Consider the following 7,428-nt stretch of genomic DNA (forward strand, 5'->3'; position numbering starts at 1 on the left):
TATATTATATTTATATATTTTTTTTTGTTTTAAAATAGCATTTCATACTGATCTAAAGTATCTGTGTGTCTGTAATGCTGGATTTGCATTTTTTTTTGCAATTTGTAAATAACATTTTGTGCATAACTTCAGGTACTTGTAAATATGTTTTCAAAAACAGATACAAATATAATGGAATTATGAGTACAAAATAAAGATATGCACTCAAATCTGATATTTAAAAATTCAAAAAGGTTCCTATGTATACAAATCATTAAATTCATGTACACAAATCACATGAAACTCTAAGTTATGAGACTCACTGAAAATCAATGTGAAATTATTCTACTAGACTGGACAGATGAGACACACTCCCTTTTATTCCCATTTTAAGCATTCTTATCAATCAATGGACGGATGAACGAACAGACAGACCAATATTCTCTGAGTATATTTGTACAGCTCACAAATGCATATAAATAAACAATCATAGAATTATAAAAGTAGAGGTACTGTAGCTGTATACCTTCTAACTAACAAGTATAGAGTGAAAAAAGTTGGAAAAACTACTTAAAAGTAGTATAAAAACTCAGATGACACAGCTTTCCAAAACCATTTAAACCTACCATTCACAGACAAATCTGGGAGCTCTCTGATAGCTTAAAATGTGTCTCATAAATAATTTTGTACTCGTAAACTGACTTGTGTTTAACTGCCTTTTTGTCTGTGTTTCATGTGATTTTTGTACACTATAGGTTTTGTATGTGTAGGAACCTTTTTTAAATTAATACATATCCGATTTGTGTCTTTTTATTTTGCATTCTTAATTTCGTTGTATTTGTATTTCTTTGTGAGCACACATTTACAATAACATAAAATGTTACTACTAAATTACAAAAAATAACTAATCTAGCTTTACTGACCCAAATCTATTTTATAACAAAATTCTATCCATAGTAGTGACTAAAATCATTCATACTTTGATTTCAATAAATTGTGTGTGTGTTTATGCTGTCAGTTTTTCCTTTCTTTGAAGCTGTATTGTGGTCTGCAAAAAAGTGCTCACCTAATGAGAGTATTGTATAACCAAATGAGATTTTAACTTTCTTTGTCAGAAATATGCTTCAAATTTTGTCAAGGTTTTAGCCATAAATTTAACCCACATCCAGAACCTCTCAGGAATAGAAAAACATTTAAATGTTTTATGTCAAAATAAGGAGATGAATCGGGGGGAACCAGGGCTCCAGAAACAAGAACTTAAATCTGGTTTTCATCAGTGGTTCTCAAGTGAAATGGCAGGTACGAAAAAGCTGAGGAACTTTCAGAACTAATGTGATGGATTAGTTACAGGGAGGCATAAGAGATTCTAGCTGAGGGAGATGAATGAGGTCCAGGAGGTCTGGATAAACAGAGAAGTTTAGATCTGATCTGGGTGGATGGATCCAACTGGGGGAAAAAATAAGTTGGTCAAAAAAGATTGAGAGCTCTGGAACTGTGCTTGGGCGTCTTACAGTGAGTAACTAAAGGTGCGCGGTGTAAAATCTCAAACCTCCTAAAAAAAATTTTATTGATCTGCATCTCATCTTCACCAACATCATTGGCATCAAGCACCTTGTCTATGTCAATGTTACTGGCTTCCATCAGCCACCAAGGCCTGATCTATGTAGCTGTTGTCTGCTTCTGTAGTCTGTTCTCAGGTCTTTCATCATGACAACTGTGCATTTTGGTCTGAAGTTGTTGTTTCACCTTGGATTAAATTTTTATGATTTGATATTATTTTATAGACCCCTGGCTGGCTTATATGACATGGCATACCTAATATATAGACCAACATGAATTTGATTTATAGAAATCATAAAACCCTTTGGTCAAGATATGCGAAAGTTGACACATTAAAGCTATTAGGTCATTAAACTAATTACTTTTCCTTAATCATAAATGCTCTTGTAGTCATGTTCAAATTCCAATAACAAATTCCAATTTGTTATGACAGGTAGTTTTATATCCAATGATTCTTGACTGATGGTCTTCTCCAGCTCTTGTGGTGTTAATCCTTCAACACCAACTCTTCATAAATCAACTGCTTTTTCATATGTCAAAAGTCTGTTTCAAACTCAGCCAGCTATCTCTATAAGCATTTTATACCAAAGGTCTATCCCATAATGTGTTATAATGATGCCCCAATGTTATCAAGGAAAGGCATATATTTCTCCAAAGCACTGAGAAGTTATGGAAATATATTGCTGTGGGGTATTGTGCTTGTCTCACGGATGCTAAGCCCATTTATCATGATAGTGTGACACCTGAGGGGAGATATTCTCTGGAAACACACACACCAATCCCACATACCATACACACATATACCAAATGCCTACACATACTCGAAAATCCAAAGATACACATGTGCAGTATTACATGATACGCCTGTGTCTAGCGATAAAGACACATAAGTACAACACAGACCAAGCAGGTATTTGAAAGTGCTTATACATGGTGTTACACTTTCAAACAAAGCAAAAGTGGTAGCACAGATGTCTATGCAGCTCCCCACATTAAGAGTGAAATGGCACACAAAAACAATTATCTATATTCAAAATATGCACAGATAGATTTAAAGTTTATGCACAAAGCAGACTTAGCCATAGCTAAGCATAGTTCAAAAAAACAGACCAACTCAGAAGATCATGTCAAATTCAAAAGATAAAAGACTAAAAACAGAGTCGGAAAATTTTAAACAGAGATAGGTGAAGAAAAACAAAGGACAGTTTCAAGTGGTCACATACTATAAGTGGCAGCACAAGAAAAATAATGGTATCTTGACTTTGTAGATACCAAAGTTAATAAACAGCCTGTTTTGAGTCTAATCAATGGCATTCTGTATATACCGTTGTTAGAGGAAATGATTAACATTTATTTTCTGAACTTTTAAATGTCAGCTCAAAATTTATTGGGTTCATCAAAAAGCAGAAATATCATTACAGTTTTATTGGTTGTTGTTACCATCTGTGAACTTCAGTTCTCCAAACTACAGTAGAGAAAATTTAAGAAAGAAAATGCTTTTATCTGTTGACCAAAATTTTATAATCGAAGGTGTTTAAATGCATAATGAAAAAGTTAACAAATTACACCAATTTTTACAAAAAAATACAAAGTAAATGTACTATAATAAGCAGCAGCTGATCATTGTCCATTTTGTGTTTTCTAGACACATTCATGTTATAATAAAAGATTTTTGAAGTCTAAAGGCACAGTTTCTAAGATTTACCACAATCTAAATAAATTACAAATGACAGACTGATGCCTCCTTACATGTATATGAAACCTACTATGGAAACAGCAGAATGACATTCTACCCCATCTGACTGGAGAGAACATATCAACCTTTTCAAAAATCAAAAAGAGGATTTATCCCATAAGATGCTGCATGGATCGTACCTGTTTGAACATTTTCATACTTCATCTTTACCTGCTGCCAGGTGATTGCACCTAATTATAATATATTGATTCACTACAATTATAGCAGTTAAATATATTTCCCCAGTGATGTTATCTGGATTGCAAAAGGCTATTGTGGGCCATTTTAATATTTATTACTTTGTATGAATATGCATTTCTGCTATCTGGAATACATTTTTTACTTTGTCATATGTCATATATTATAAATACATATTCACGAGCTGATCAGTGGCCACTTAGACTTTATTTTTATAACTGCAATTTTGTTTTTGATATTCAGAAATTCAGTTTCTGCTGGTAAATTCATAATTAAGGAAATATTTCATTACAATTCTGACTAGTAACTAGGAATGTGTCATGAGACAGGAGAGAAGGAGTCAGTATTGACTGCTCCCCCCCTCAGGTAGGGGAGGGGGGGCAGTTATTCGGAGCAGTGCCGTTTCGCCTTAGTTGTGCCTTTTACCCCTTGGTTACTGCTGCTCAGGGGTCAAAATACATTGAAATTCATTGAGGTCTGATATAAAAAAAATACACAAACAACCTACAATTACATAATTGCCTTGTAATATTCATATAGATATAAACAAGAAATATGAGAGATAAATATTCAAAGGTCTATGTACATTTTCTTCTGTTTTTTTTAAAAGAATAAAAACAGTATGCAAATAAATATGTACTTAAATTAAAATTAAAGGTTTTGCATCACATCTTGTGAGCTGGTAGAAACTAAATCTTGATAGCTGGACAAAAGGATTTTTTAAACTTGAAAGAGGATGATCAGCCACAAATAGTTTATTAAGCAGCGATGGCAGGAAGAGGCATTAGTGTGGAGCTTAAAGGGATAGTTCGGGATTTTTGACATGAATCTGTATGGCATCCCCATCACCAGTGGCATGCAATCACACTGACTTACCCCTGGCAGCATCCTGTGAGCAGAGTTCTCGTCCAGCTTTGGTCAAGCCGAAAGTAGTCCGACAGGTTTGCTAGACCCAGCGAAATAAAACGTTTCTCTTCCCAAAACATTATGTGTTCAAAAGAGTGATATTTTTGCATCCCAAAAACATTGTAGTGGAAAAAGTCACACGTCGTTATCACTTGGTCCTATTTTCTCTCTGTTCGTATCAGTGCGCGCGACACCATGACCTGACAGCTAGGGCCTGACAACAGCCAGATGCATGTCTCGTTCCGCCTAGCTCCTAGCTGGGCGGAACGAGACTTTTTCCACTACAATGTTTTTGGGATGCAAAAATATCACTCTTTTGAACACATAATGTTCAAAAGAGTGTCAGCTATGACACTAGTGCATTTCTGCACTAGTGTCATAGCTGGAAGAGTCAGATTTTTTCAGAGTTGAACACGGTGTACCAGACCATTCCAGCTTACTTTTACCCCTGCTGCCACTGTCCATCTGAGGTCATGCAGAATGTGCACCGCTGCATACCAGGTGGGAGGCAGGACCAAACAGGATGCATCAACACGGCTGATACTGCTTAACTTGTCAAATGCTTGCAGAACACAATGATGCTTTATAAACGTCTGACATACCAAGTGCTAATGTTTTTATTCAGTGTCAACAAAAACTCACACCCAGGGGTCATCATGTTTTCACCATTAAAGGTTCATGATTAGCTTGTCAGTTCTCATTGTCATGAAAAAAAAGGAGCATCAACAAAATAATTTAGTCATTGTTGATGAAAACAACACTAGTTGTATGAGAGAGATGGAAAGCGGTATGAAGGAATGGCAGACAGTCCTGAGATGTACAGCACACATGGGTGTGTATAAATAGGAGATTTAGCAGGATGAAGTGTTGTGTTGTCTGCAAATTGTGCTTGTATCAGTGATTTTGTTAAACGTGACTTGAAGAAATCCTGTTAATGCTTAAAAATGTTTCCTCCTTTGTGTATACTATCTGAGAAAGAATACCTCCACAGATCTGGATCAGGTAAAAAAGGGACATTCAACAAGTGCAACCATGTCATTTACAGTTCTTGTCATTTATTTCCCCTTCCTTGACTATTTAATGGTCCTTTAATTCTGGTGCTCAGCTCTCAGTCAGCAGAACTTTGATCTACAAACCTTTAAAGTTTTTCTTCTTCAGTGCAATTTTTGTAATTAAAACACACAGATGTTCATTCACGGAAGAGACATGGGAAGTTGTATCCTCATATGAAATTATTGGGGTAATTATGTAGATTTAGTTTTCTGGGGATGTGCGCTGACAGATGAAGGGAATGGTAAATACGCTGTGCTCATATAGCACTTTTTCAAGTTAGGAGACTTGACCAAAGTGCTTTACACTACATTCAGTCATTCATCCATTCACTCACACACTGATGATGGCAAAATACATTGTAGCCACAGCTGCCCTGGGGCTCACTGACAGAAGCGAGGCTGCCATAAACTGGCGCCTCCTAATGCATCAAGATAAGGAGGATAAGTTATGAACCTTTACTGAAGTTAAAAATGTTTAATCTGATGTGGCGCATTCTTGGTAGGAAAAAAGAAAGAAAGATAAATTTGCGACAAGAATAAGAAAATTTTGCATGAGGCCCAACATCTGATCCTAAACGGGGAAAAAAAACAAGGGAGATGATTTTAGATTTCAGAAGAAACAGGCACAAGTCCAATCCTGCTAGCTGGGTTCACCGTGGACCCATGTGGTCCACAGTGAAGGAGGCAGGGGAGCCGAGCCGTTTTTTTAAACAAAATTAGAAATATAGAACAAATGATGAAGTAGAGAATGCTCTAAAGAAGTTTTTGGTAGATAAAAAAAGCTGTTTTAATTTGACCCTAGAGGTCTGATTTGACATCCAACCTCCAGCGCAGACATGGGCCAGCTGCCTGTTCCTCTACCTGCTCTGGCGCTCTGGCTGCCCAGTTGACTTCTCCGATGTATCCCTGTCCTTCTTTAATCCTCTGCAGCCTCTATAAGGTGCCTACTCTTCTGCGGTTTGGTGCTGTTTGCCCGCTGTCTTTTCTGATCCACCGTTGTCTTTTTCCAACCTACCGCTGTGGTTCCTTAGCTCCAAAGGGGGGCATGGCCAGTTGTACTGTCCGGGTTCTGATGTTCTCTCTGCCAGGTGTCTTGGTCTGATTTCCCTGCTGGTCCTGTCTGAACTCCAGAAGGGTGTCTCAGTTTACCTTATGCTCTGCATAAGGTAGCTGTGATCAGGCCACTCCTGGACTCCCTGAACTGGGAGCATCTGTGCAGGATCTTTCAGGGTTCTTGTGTGTTAGTGAGGGCAAGTTATGCATCTCTTCCAGATAGGATCTTTGGGAAGAACCTGGGTAGCCTACACAGGTGGAGATAATCTTTCTAATCAGAGTGCTGGGCTTAAAAGAGCAGCAGAGCCTTCACTCAGTGCTGGTTTCTTGCTGTGTTAATGTTGTTTCTTTGCTTTCTAGTCACTTGCTTTCTTCTGGTAGTTTCCCTGACATTTATTAGTTTTTGTTTGGTTTTCAGTAGTGATGGTGAGATGAGGCCTCATGAGGCATTGAACCATTTGGCCAAATTGCTTAAACTATCCCCACAGTTTACGAGTCTCCATGTGAACATGTCACCACCTACTGGTGGAGTGCATAACTACAGTTAGTAATAAAATCTGTGACTTTTTTGCAATTCTTTTTCTTTTTTTCCCGTTAAGTTCCTTTGAAATTGTTAATTGTTAGTGTTTATAATAAAATCTTTTGTAAGCTTGTACTTTTTCCACATTTTTTGGTTTTAATCAGGTTGGAAGTTGTGTTGCTTGTTTTTAATTTACGCGAAATAACAGGGCCGGAAGTTTCCAAAATTATTAGTTCACTAAAAAATTCAAAAGCTAAAGACATTCATGGACTAGACACTCATCTCCTAAAATTATGCAAAGAGTCCCTTATTGCTCCAATAACTCACATGGTTAATTTATCACTTAAACAGAGAATTTTCCTATTATCCTGGAAACTGGCCACAGTCACCCCAAGCTTTAAATCTGGTGACAGATTAAATGTATC

Source organism: Cyprinodon variegatus, unplaced genomic scaffold (assembly GCF_000732505.1).
Source record: "Cyprinodon variegatus isolate N-32 unplaced genomic scaffold, C_variegatus-1.0 Scaffold673, whole genome shotgun sequence".
NCBI classification, from domain to species: Eukaryota; Metazoa; Chordata; class Actinopteri; order Cyprinodontiformes; family Cyprinodontidae; genus Cyprinodon; species Cyprinodon variegatus.